At 41.6% G+C, this 12,605-nt stretch overlaps 1 long non-coding RNA gene across 1 annotated transcript in view; it reads left to right on the top strand.

The window, feature by feature from the left end:
* The first annotated feature begins 38 nt into the window (after positions 1–38).
* The window catches only part of LOC146771010 (uncharacterized), a 59,067-nt gene continuing 46,500 nt past the window's right edge, over positions 39–12,605 (top strand). The window contains exon 1 of the long non-coding RNA XR_014975314.1: positions 39–173. This is a non-coding gene — a long non-coding RNA (uncharacterized LOC146771010). The remainder of the gene's footprint in view (positions 174–12,605) is intronic.

Below are 12,605 nucleotides of genomic sequence, written 5' to 3'. Positions count from 1 at the left end.
AACCCTACATGAAGCGGGGCAGGGCGCAGACGCGTGCAGCGGCACGCCGGCAGCGCACCGGAGGCGCGCCAAAGGCAAGCCCGTCTGCGCCCGTCCGCGCTTGACCGCTGCCAGCTGCCAGGACCCCTGCACTTTTTACTCAATCCCAGTTCTCTGCTCTGGTGCGCCAATCGGTGAGTAATTAATATGGCACCAATAAAATACTCTAGTCAAGAGTTAAAAGACTTAAATAATCCTTACTGCAGACCCTCAGTCACTTTAGAAGAAAAAATTAACAGAGTTCAAGGTATATCATGTTCAACAGAACCCGCTCTACCGAGCAAAGTCCAACCATCTCGAGACTCAAACCACACTATAATTCCCAAATCACTAAAGGCTATTTACTTTAATGCACGCTCCATCCCGAAACACTCGGTGGAGATATGGATACTCATAGATATGGAGGCACCAGATATCTGCTTTGTTACAGAAACTTGGCTACATGAGCACACCTCTGCTGATGTACATACAGCTTTTCCGCCGCAATATAACGTAACTAGAGTGGACAGAAAGGAGACAAGAGGAGGAGGTCTACTCATTGCTACTATTCCTGGAATGACCATTACCTCCTTAGAAACTGTTAGGTCTGGCCAATTAGAACTATGTGTATTCAGGATAGAAGGAATATCTAAGGGCACCGGGAGGGGAGCTCTAATATACAGACCTCCTAGCCCTAAAAACGATTTCCCAGACAAATTACTTGAGACTATCTCTCCGCAAGTGCTGGCCTCTGACTTTTTTTTCTTAATAGGAGATTTTTCAATTATCAAGCTGAGATATTACAGAATTCTGATGCAGATCGGCTCATCACAAATATGAATACATTAGGATTAGTCCAACTGGTAACAGGTCCCACCCACATTGCAGGTCACACGCTTGATCTTCTCTTTACAAACTCTCCAGATATCACAGTAGAATCTCCTACCCCATTGTTATGGACAGATCATTATTTACTAAAATTTGTTATCTTAGTAAATATGATCAAAGCTAACCCTAGAAATGAACTAATATGGCGAAGGTCATGGCGCAAAGTCACTCCATCTCGCTTTTCAAAATATTTCAGCTCTTTCTACACTAGCTAGGAGGCCAGCATCAATCTGGCAGCAACCTCCTTTGATAAAGCAATTACTGCTGCATTAGACAAAATCGCCCCTCTCACCAGGGTCAAAGTTAAATCTAGGATCGCCCCCTGGTTCACGGAGAAATTAAAGACAGTGAAGCTATCCTTTCGCACAGCAGAGCGGAAATGGGAGAAAAACTAGAGATTTAACCAACCGCGAACTATATAAAAACATCCACCGCAGTTATATGGAGGACATCAGACAAGCAAAAAAATTGTTTCTCCTAAACAGAATAGATAAAGCGGCAAACTCTTGTAAGGAGCTCTACCAAACCTTAAAATAATTTACAACACCTCTCACTCAGTCACTAACTTCCAACTCTCAAGAATGGACTGACTCTCTCTCTAAATACTTTGATGACAAAATTATTGCCATCCATAACTTCTTTCCGCCTCAAGAAAATAACAACCAATTTTCTGAATGCAACTCCGAAGGGGTGGTAAAAGCTATGCAGAAAATAAAATCGGGTTCACCTACCGATTCTGTGCCACCAAAATGTTTCCCAACCATCGCACCGGTACGGTTAGATAGTCTCACTGACCTATTTAACAGATCATAATCGCAGGTTGAGTTCCCAAAATTATGGAAAGCTGCCAGGGTCAAGCCAATTAAAAAAAACCTTCAGCCGATCCCAAACTTCTCCTGAATTATTGTCTCATCTCGTTGCTCCCCTATTTTGGGAAGATGTTGGAATCACTAGTAAATCAACAGCTCGTCACTCATCTTGAAAGCCACTGGCTACTGGATCCCTCTCAGTCGGGGTTTAGGGCTGCCCACAGCACGGAGACAGCACTGGTCGAGGTAACTGATAACATCAGGCTAGCTTTGGACAGAGATCAGCCATCAATCCTGGTCCTGCTTGACTTATCCGCCGCTTTTGACAACATCTCCCACAGCATTCTAGAACATCGGCTCTGGGAGATTGGTGTCAGGGGGAACGCCCTAAAATGGCTCAACAGTTACCTAACAGAAGGAATTACAACGGTACAGGTGGGAAACACTCTTGTAACAGACCAGTTAAGATGGGAGTGCCACAGGACTCCGTTCTAAGCCCTACTCTTTTTGATCTTTACATAACACCGTTGGCCAAGGTGATCAGATCTTACGGCTTTGATGTCGTATCATACACTGATGATACACAGATCTTGGTCACTCTTGGCCCAGATCCAGCGGAAACAAAGCTGCGATTCAAAGAATGCATGTCCCATGTTGATAGGTGGATGAGCACAAATCACCTTCAATTAAATGGAGGCAAGTCCAAGATTGCGCTTTTTGGCAAGGCTCAAGAACACTGGTCTCATGACTGGTGGCCCCCAAACCTGGGTCCCTGTCCAACTCCAAAACGGACGTTTCGGAATCTAGGATTCCACATGGATAACAAACTATCAATGCAAATTCAGATTAACCATATAATTGGGTCCTGTTTTGGAATGATGCGTAGTCTGCGAAAGGTTTTTAAATGGATCCCTACCGAGGCCAGGAAACCATTAGTCCAGGGACTAATAATAAACCGCATGGACTACGGCAACGCCTTGTTGTCCTCAATCAAAAAAGGCCTTCTCACAAGGCTTCAGGTTTTGCAGAATACCGCAGCTGGTGCAGATCGGAGCTTCCGAATCCCCTCTACTTCCACGGACGGAGTGATTTCGCAGTCACACGCACACACACACATCACACGCTGGTGGGGCCCATAACACCAACATTCATCCTACCACTCTATCCTTGTAATGTATAAGGGGAAACACTTTCCTGTACCTAACCAATCTGCATATACCTTGAGGTCAATGGCATCAACTAGTTGCTATAGATCTGGTGAAAAACATCATAATATTCTTTATATTCAATAAACATGACATTAAAATAACCACCCGACACAGTAATTCAAACAGAATTTTGTTTATCTAAAATTATAAGAAAAGCCAATTAAATGCAAGTTCATTACTCTCATATTTACCTATTCTGGCTAAAAGTCAGATCCTAAGTCAGAACCGGTCCTCAACAAAATAGTTAGAGTTTCTAGCCGTCATGTAGAGTCACCGTCCTCTCCGTCAGCATCGGGACCTCTGATCATCAGTTCGGGAAGAAGTGGCGCTAGACCTCTCTAGTCTACTAATATTTATACCAAATTTACATTCCACATGTTGCAATCATATCTTACAAAACAGTAGAATGGCGGAAATTATGTCGTCTTGGTACATTGGGATACAGTGATAGTTTTTCTCACGCATTGATAGTCTCAAATAATGAATAGAAATTAGGAGTCCATAACTAATTCGTTACTTCTACGGATGTCTCTTTAGGATCAAATGTATCTCATTCGTGGGACCATTATAAGTTCATCATGTCGGTATTTGGATTAGTAACAAATCTTCACGTTCAGGGGCATTTGGCATCTCTCCCGGATTTGTCGTCATGATCATGGCTTTTCAGTTCAGCAGGAGGGCAAGGTCGCAGTCAGCGCGAAGCCTCCTTTCAATTATTCATCTACTCAAATGCAGGCTGCGGGTGGTAGCCATTTTCTAGCAGGCCACAATGGTCAACTTAAGTAAAAAGAAACACAAAACACAATTACTGCATGGAAATTATTATACAGTGTTATTCCCCTGCTAATACCCTTATGTGTATGTATTTATCTAGCCATTTGCGACATCAATAGCCATTAATGCATATTAATTATAAGCACAAAACAACTTAACATCACATAAGCAACATCTATTCTGTCAGATTGCTCACCAACTTAGTTCACTTATTATTTTAGCCATGCAATAGCATTCCCACGTGTAATTCTTCTGTTAATAAGGTTGATTAGACCAGACTCAACAAATCTTTAGTAATTAATAATTAGTCAGTAGTACTTTTAATTATAACATACGAAAATGAAACAGGTATTTGGGTTTAATGTAAAAACCCTGCTCCATCAATCCCCCCTTTGGTGATATCTTATCACCACAAATATCAAAACCCAAAAAATCAATATAATTTCCCCTTTTAAAGAAATTCAAAATGTCTTCTTGTTTATTTTTTTAAACTCTTGTTTCCATATCATCTTCTCTCTTAGTTTCTATATACATGCTTTCTCTCAATTCTTCTAATTCTATTTCTTGTGGATCTCTTTCTGGTTTCTTTTGTCTCTTTTTAACATTTTCTTTTGTTATTTTCTTTTAATTTCTTCTATATCTACAACACATACACCCTAATCTAAGAATCAATAAAGCAACAATTACACACGTTAATGGAAATAATATCTTACCAAAAATGGTACTACCTATTTTAGCTACAAAATTCTTAATAGCAATCATCTTATTAGCCATTTTAGTCCAGATACTTTCAGCTTCCAGTGGTACTATTTCTTCATGCAAATCAGTAATATTTTTGATATAGACTTTTAGATCTTTGCTTTCGTCAGGAATGTAAGTGCAACAATGTTGAACTTTCAGCATTCCACAGACTCCACCCTCTTTTGCCAAAAGAATGTCAAGGGCAAGTCTATTTTGCATCGCCATAGCGCGTAAAGCAACCATTTCAGTATTTACCAAAAGAAAGCCTCCAGCGGTGCTTGTTGACAAGCGATCTACCACTGTTGACAGCTTCCGAATGCCAAATGCATTCAATGAAATTCCCACTGCTGGAATTAAAGCTCCAAAAATATCTCCTACAATTTCTGTCCATGTTTCTCTTCTATAGCGTGTTAAGGGATTAGTATGTTCAGCATTGTCTACTCTATCCATGTGAAAAATCTTTGGAAAGACCAGGCCAACATAACATGTGCCAAACCAATGGTCAGGCAAACGGTAATAAGCCTTGTTCCCACAAATATAATACACTCCCGGAAAAACTGGATCATCTCCTCCTCTAAATCCCCATTCGGTTGCAATAAAGTATGTATCATGGCACTCACTACTCCCTATGAAATAATAATCATATTGGGATCTCTTCCTGGTAATGCATAATTTGCCTTTCTGTGGTGCATCTATAGCCATAGTTGGACTGGCTCCATTTTTCAACTCTTTCTTTCTCAATATCCCACATTGTTTCACTCATTTTATGCCCTTCTGCTTTCTTGTGCATGTTCAACCTTCTTCTCTCAACCATGTCTAGAAAAGTTTTCTCTTCTTCTTTCAAACTGCAAGTTAAATTATTTCTAAAAACATATTCTAATGTTAATTTTCTAGTTTCTATAAAAATCTCATCTAAAGTGTTAGCTTCTTTAGCAGGATTCAGTTCTTTATTCATAGGCAGTTGCCCAAGAATATTATCTATGTTAGACATATTATAATCTAATTTCCCTAATTGATAAAATATACTAATCAACACACTACATGAAATTCCATACGTAGCCGGAAGATGATGATAAGTCACTCCTTCCGAAACAGACGCAGGTAATTGCATACAGACGTAGCAATCCCTTACATCCATTGTCTTTACGTATTCATACAGCAATTTTGAAAACACATTGCTAGAAAAATCATTAATTGACCTATCCTTACGTATATACACATTGCTAGTTCTAGTTGGAACTATCTTCTGTGAACTCTTCCCTATGTTAGTCCTGTTCTCAGTATGTCCTTCTAAAGTGTCTATTGTTACTCTAAAAGAGATCAGTAGAGCAAGCACGCTCCAAAGCAGCATTAATAATCCTGTAAAGCAGCAGCACATCTTGCACCATCTTTTCAAGAAGGTACATCTACTTCGATTATTCTCAGTGTTAGCCATCTTGTTAATTTGATCGTGTCTTTTGACTTAGCCTCTTCTACTCCACTACCGAACTTTTCAGGGCAGCAAGTACCCAACAGATTATTACAATCTACTAGTTTTAATTTTACTTCTTTTCCTTTCTTCTCCAAATGATTTCTTTTGGATTTATTCAATTTGGATTTTCATCACTTTTCACTGTTTCTTCATCATCATCAAACTGTATTAGGTCCTGAACATCCGTCTCTTCTCCAATGTCGGACAAGATAACTCTCAGGATTCCCACTGCTTCTTCTTCATCAACCACTTTCAGTAAAGCCTCCTCTGGACTTCCTTGACTGTCTGCCTCTTCTCCTTGTTCAGGCAGTGCCACATACGTCCATTCTGGCGACTTATACTTCTGGTTTGGTTTTCTGATTCTTTTAGTTCCTTCAGATATCTTTGTTTCCTCTTCTTTCGTTGGGTTTTGACTTGACACTTCGTTCACTTGTTCAGCTTTCGAAGAGTTAACTCGTGTCAGTCGATACCTCAGTCTCTTTATCTTGTTGGGCCAAAGATAATTAGCTGGCCAAAATCATGGACAACTCCGAAGCCATACTGGCTGTCAGTCATCACAGTCACTCTCACATTTCTTCCAATCTTGCAAGCTTTCGTTAGTGCCACCAATTCTGTCTTTAATCAGTGGCTTGGCAATCAGGGAAAAGTTACTTATCCACTAACGACAGTAACCAACCATTCCCAGGAACATTCTTACTTCTCTTTGTGTCATTGGGGCTCTCATTCCTCTGATGATTTTAATCCTGTCAATGGTCACTTTCCTCAGGCCTTTCTCAATATTATGTCCCAAATACTGGACTTCTTTCTTGCAGAATTGCAATTTGGCTGGAGATACCTTTAATCCTCCATCCGCCAAGTGATTCAGTAAAGCAATGGTGTCTACTTCACAGGCTTCACGTGTTTTTGATGCCACAAGCAGGTCATCAATGTATTGGACCAAAACTGGCATTGGCATTGTTAGACTCTCCAGAGATTTCTTCAGCAATTGATTAAATATCAAAGGGCTCTCTGTATACCCCTGTGGAATTCGGCACCATGCCAAAATTCGCTCTCCAAATCTAAATGAAAAAAATCGGCTGGCTGTCATGATGCAACGGGATTGAAAAGAAAGCATGACACAAATCAATTACTGTATACCATTCTGCATCATGGGGAATCTGATACAAAATTATTGATGAATTTGGCACAATGGGACAGCATGACACAACAATCTTGTTAATTTTTCTCAAATCCTGTACTATTCTGAACTTTCCATTGGGTTTCTTCAGTCCCATTATTGGTGAATTACATGGGCTGCTCAATATTTCTCTTAACACCCCCTGCTGGATCATTTTCTCAATTATATGTGTTATTCCTTCAATTATTTCAGGTGTCAGTCTGTATTGTGGAATGTTTGGGTAAACCACTCCCTCTTTTACGGTAATTTTTACTGGATCTACATTTCTCATCAGGCCCACATCTTCTCCAGTAAAATCCCAAACTGCTGCTTTTACTGTCTGTTTTAATTCTGGGGGTAATGCATCTGGATTAAACACAGCATATGTTCCCAAAGCCTCACATTCCCTGTTATCCATGGTCATTCTGTATAGGACATCCTCATCTGGTGTTTCAAAGGTTATTCCATCTGGAGTACAGAAAATAGTGCAATTCATCTTGCACAGCAGGTCCCTGCCTAGCAAGTTCACGGGACTAGTGTCACACACCACAAATCGGTGCATTTCTGAAAATTTCCCTATTCTAACTCTTACTGGTTCAGTAAGATGAGTTTTTATCCGTGTGTTGGACACACCAACTACTTGGATTGCTTCATCCGAGAGAGGAAGATTCTTTATATCAGCTGACCTGACAGTTGATCTCGTAGCTCCTGTGTCAACTAGGAAAGTAACACTTTCACCATTGATTTTCCCATCTACAAATGGTCCTGCCTGGTCTATTTCTAGAGTTGCGCCAAGTACGCACTCTTCCTCCTCTCTTCGGCACCGTCAGAATTCTCCCTCAGAATCACTTCCCTCATTCCTTAGCCAATATTGTGACACAGCGCTCGCGCGTTTTGGGTTGTTTACCTGCTCTTCATCGTAGAACCCCGAATTTTGTCTGTACTTCTGGGATCCTCTTCTTTGTGGCAAGGGTGGTTTTGGCACCTGATTCTGCTGCTTAACAGCCTTCTGCTGTTGCTGACCACACCCCTCACTCTGCACCTGTGAATTCAATGATGGATTGTCATCATTAGTAGACGGTGGATTCTTACACTCGGATTTCCAGTGCCCTAATTTTCCACAGTTGTGGCAGGGAAACCTTTTCTTTGCTTCCTCAATATTGCCTTTCCCTTTTCCTGAGCCAAACCTGGGTTTATTTCCTGGGTTATTTGCTTGTTCAACCAACTGAGCTTCCTGTCTTTCTGCAACTTTCACCTGTGCCCACATTGCCTTTTCCTTCAGTTTCCTTTGCTTTGCATCAATTTGATCACTGAAGTATTTTGCCTGTCTCAGAATCTCATCAATCCTTTTGCTCTGCCAGTCTACAGTATGCTGCCTTATCATTTCACTGATTTCAGGTCGCAAGCCATATACAAATCTATATACAAAATGGCTCAGGTCCTTGTCACCCAGATGTTCCTCTCCACTGAACTGTTTGAAAGCCAGTATTAGTCTTTCATAGTAAGCATGGACTGATTCTTTCACTTCCTGATGTGTTCGATCTATTTTAACCGAGTCTGTTTCCTTGGGGGGTATCTTATTTTTCAGGAAAGCCATAACCTGCTCATACTTTTTCATAACCTCCGGGTCTGGAGCTCCTGTCTTTGGATCTCTCGGATATTCTTTAGTGGGCCAGTCTATGACTATCTTACATTCAGCCCACAGGTCTGCTGGTACAATTATATCAAACAGACTATTCAAGTCGATCCACAGCACCTTTGACAACTTCACAAATCTGTCTACCTGTCTATACCACTCGACGGGCTTCTCTCTTAGTCGAGGGAAATCATTTGTAAATGACAAAATATCTTGTCTGGTCCATGGGACATGTACGTACCCTCCTCCTGGAATCTCCCTCATGGGATAAGCTGTCACTGCTTTCTCCTTTTCTTTCAGGGGGAATGTTGAGTAAGTTCTGTCTGCTGCATCCTCTCGTTTTCTATACCATCTATCTTTCCATCTTTCCACATCTCCCCATTTTCTCAGCAAAGCAATCATCTCCTTAATCTGCCCTGTTCGGCCTGCATTATTCAGATTCTCAATGTCTTTATCCGTAAAATCCACTCGGTAAGGCTTTTGTAAAGCTTTTACCTTCTCCATGTCGATCCCCATTTCACTGGCTATCCCTTTCAACCTGTCATGTATTTTCTTTTTCAGGGTTTCTGTAGGGATTGTTCCTACAATCAGCTCCTCCATTTCCATATGTATTCTAGCTACATCAATTCCCTGGGATTCCTTTTCTTTCTTCTGCAAAGCTTTCAGCCAATCATTCAAATCTTCCGCAGTTATCCCTGCGGATTTTTCTGCACCCCCTGGTTCTGTCACTCTTTGTGGTTCTAAGATCGATCCTCCAATCATTCTGATCCCTTCCACACAACCGGAATTCAAACCTGAGTTAGTCTGCACATTCAACTCTCCTCCACATATGGTATGTCTCCACTGATTCTCTCCTGGTCTCCACTGATTTTCTCCCATTCTCATTTCTGTCTGCTCTGGAGGAACAATTAATCTGTTGGCTACATATGGAACTGTCAAACCCCTTTCACCAACCCTCTGCTTTTCGAACACAGGCATAACCGGACCTATTGTTACAGGCACCGTAACTGCTTCAAGATTTTTAGTCAGTTCTCTGATTTTTCTCTGTCAATTCAAATGTGGTCCTTGCCAGCTCTCTGGTCTTTTCATCCTCAATTTCATTCTCCCTTTCTCTTTCTCTCTCTCTCTTTCTCTCTCTCTCTATCTCTCTCTGCAAGGGAATTACTGCTTTTCAACTCAAGGGTCATAACCTCTGTCTTTATAATCCGCTGGGTGTCTCTCATTGGGGTAACTGCTGTTCCTACCTCTGGTTCTCGTCTATACGGGGGTGGTCTTTTATAGAACATGTCATCCAAGACATCGTCATCAGACTCATTCGCCCCATACCTCCTTGTTTCTACATGACGTTCTTTTTCTGTACATTTTCTCCCTTCTGTCTCCTCTGCAGTTCTTATAGGATATAATCCCTCAGTCATGCTGGCATCTCGCCATCTCCTCATCCGGTCATGATGAGTTTCGCGATCATACTTTCGCCCATATACCTGTAATTTCCTCCACTCCTCTGCTTTTCTCGCTCATGCACTTCATCTTCCCATTCAGTTAATGCCTCAAATTGCGTTGGCCTAGGCCGAGGCTCTAGGCCCATCATCCTCTCCCTTAAGTTCCTCATTATGGCCAGATTAAATGAGCCATGCTCTGGGAAAGCTAAAACTCCATCCTCTTTAGTATACTTTTCCCAGTTGTCTAACCAAATACAGGTATGATACCCATACTTTGCAACCATGAAGGATGCAGGGGTTCTTATCGGAGGAAGTAACTGTCCTTCCCTAGTCACAATATCCTTATCAAACCAGTTCTTAACCTTACTAAACAAGGATTTCTTTTTCTTTTCCTCAGCGTGGTAATACATTTTCTTATTTTCTGCAACCCTTTTGTCTTTCTACAACCGTATGATCTCCTGTCCAATTGCAGCGCGACTTACTCTAACGCACCAATCCTGGAGCGTCTACGTCACCCTGTATGTCTCCCATACTTTGCGCGGCGTACACTAGCACACCAATCACCGTGCTTCCACCGTTCTAACCCACTGTCCAATCACAGCGCGGTCTTCCTGACGTCAGCAGTCGCTGCAGCAGCTTCTGCTCCTGTCTCCCTCGACTACCCCTCCTTTACAAAACTACTCGGTAGACTTTGTTTCAATTTCTACGAGTCTGTTAGTTACAACATACAAACATCTCCATTGTCTGCTTCGCTAGCCACAGAACAGCAAAGACCTTTCCCACGAGAATTCCGCCTTTCCCGAGAGCAGCGCTTACCTCTGCCCTACTACAGAATCGTTACTTCCGTTGATAAAGTAGCACATCCCTCTACTCTACCCTTCTAACAAGCATCAATTAACTGTTGTCTCCGGAATGCTCCTAAGAGTTTCACAATTAACCAGAATGCCTTCTCATTCACGCACTTTCACACCAGAAAATGTAGTACATTCACACAGAATTCTGTCTTTCCCGAGAACAGCGAACAGTCTGTCCTACTTACAGAATTATATCACACGTCAACAAAACAGCGCTTACCTCTGCTCTGTCCTTCTAACGAGCTCAGAGAATACCTATTACCTTTCTAGTGATAAGCGTTAACGGAATGCCATAAGGATCCCTGATACCTAAGACCAGAACTTCACAGATAACCTTCGCTATCATATACACTTCTCTCACACCGAAAATACGTTTCTAATGGCAACACACGGCGATGCTACCTCATCGAACCCAGACAATGCGGCGCGCAACTTCAATTGTCACACGTTTTTCCCCTGTCTACATACAGGGCCAACAATCCCGCCTTTTTCCGAGAGCAGCACTCCCTCTGCCCTCCTACGGAACTGTCACCGACTTCCTACGTCCCAGAAGCCGTACTCACTACATAAAACTCAATACGACTTCAACATACAGTGTTAGTACAAACATCAATATCAATCAATAATCAATAAGCTTATGTACACGCAAATTCACCAGATCAAGACAATAGTTAACCATCATTCTGCTACCAAGAAACTGGTGCAGATCGGAGCTTCCGAATCCCCTCTACTTCCACGGACGGAGTGATTTCGCAGTCACACGCACACACACACATCACACGCTGGTGGGGCCCATAACACCAACATTCATCCTACCACTCTATCCTTGTAATGTATAAGGGGAAACACCTTCCTGTACCTAACCAATCTGCATATACCTTGAGGTCATTGGCATCAACTAGTTGCTATAGATCTGGTGAAAAACATCATAATATTCTTTATTTTCAATAAACATGACATTAAAATAACCACCCGACACAGTAATTCAAACAGAATTTTGTTTATCTAAAATTATAAGAAAAGCCAATTAAATGCAAGTTCATTTCTCTCATATTTACCTATTCTGGCTAAAAGTCAGATCCTAAGTCAGAACCGGTCCTCAGCAAAATAGTTAGAGTTTCTAGCCGTCATGTAGAGTCACCGTCCTCTCCGTCAGCATCGGGACCTCTGATCATCAGTTCGGAAAGAAGTGGCGCTAGACCTCTCTAGTCTACTAATATTTATACCAAATTTACATTCCACATGTTGCAATCATATCTTACAAAACAGTCGAATGGCGGAAATTATGTCGTCTTGGTACATTGGGATACAGTGATAGTTTTTCTCACGCATTGATAGTCTCAAATAATGAATAGAAATTAGGAGTCCATAACTAATTTGTTACTTCTACGGATGTCTCTTTAGGATAAAATGTATCTCATTCGTGGGACCATTATAAGTTCATCGTGTCGGTATTTGGATTAGTAACAAATCTTCACGTTCAGGGGCATTTGGCATCTCTCCCGGATTTGTCGTCATGATCATGGCTTTTCAGTTCAGCAGGAGGGCAAGGTCGCGGTCAGCGCGAAGCCTCCTTTCAATTATTCATCTACTCAAATGCAGGCTGCGGGT

Source organism: Triturus cristatus, unplaced genomic scaffold (genome assembly GCF_964204655.1).
Source record: "Triturus cristatus unplaced genomic scaffold, aTriCri1.1 SCAFFOLD_149, whole genome shotgun sequence".
NCBI classification, from domain to species: domain Eukaryota; kingdom Metazoa; phylum Chordata; class Amphibia; order Caudata; family Salamandridae; genus Triturus; species Triturus cristatus.
This window is presented reverse-complemented; position numbering and strand designations above follow the sequence as displayed.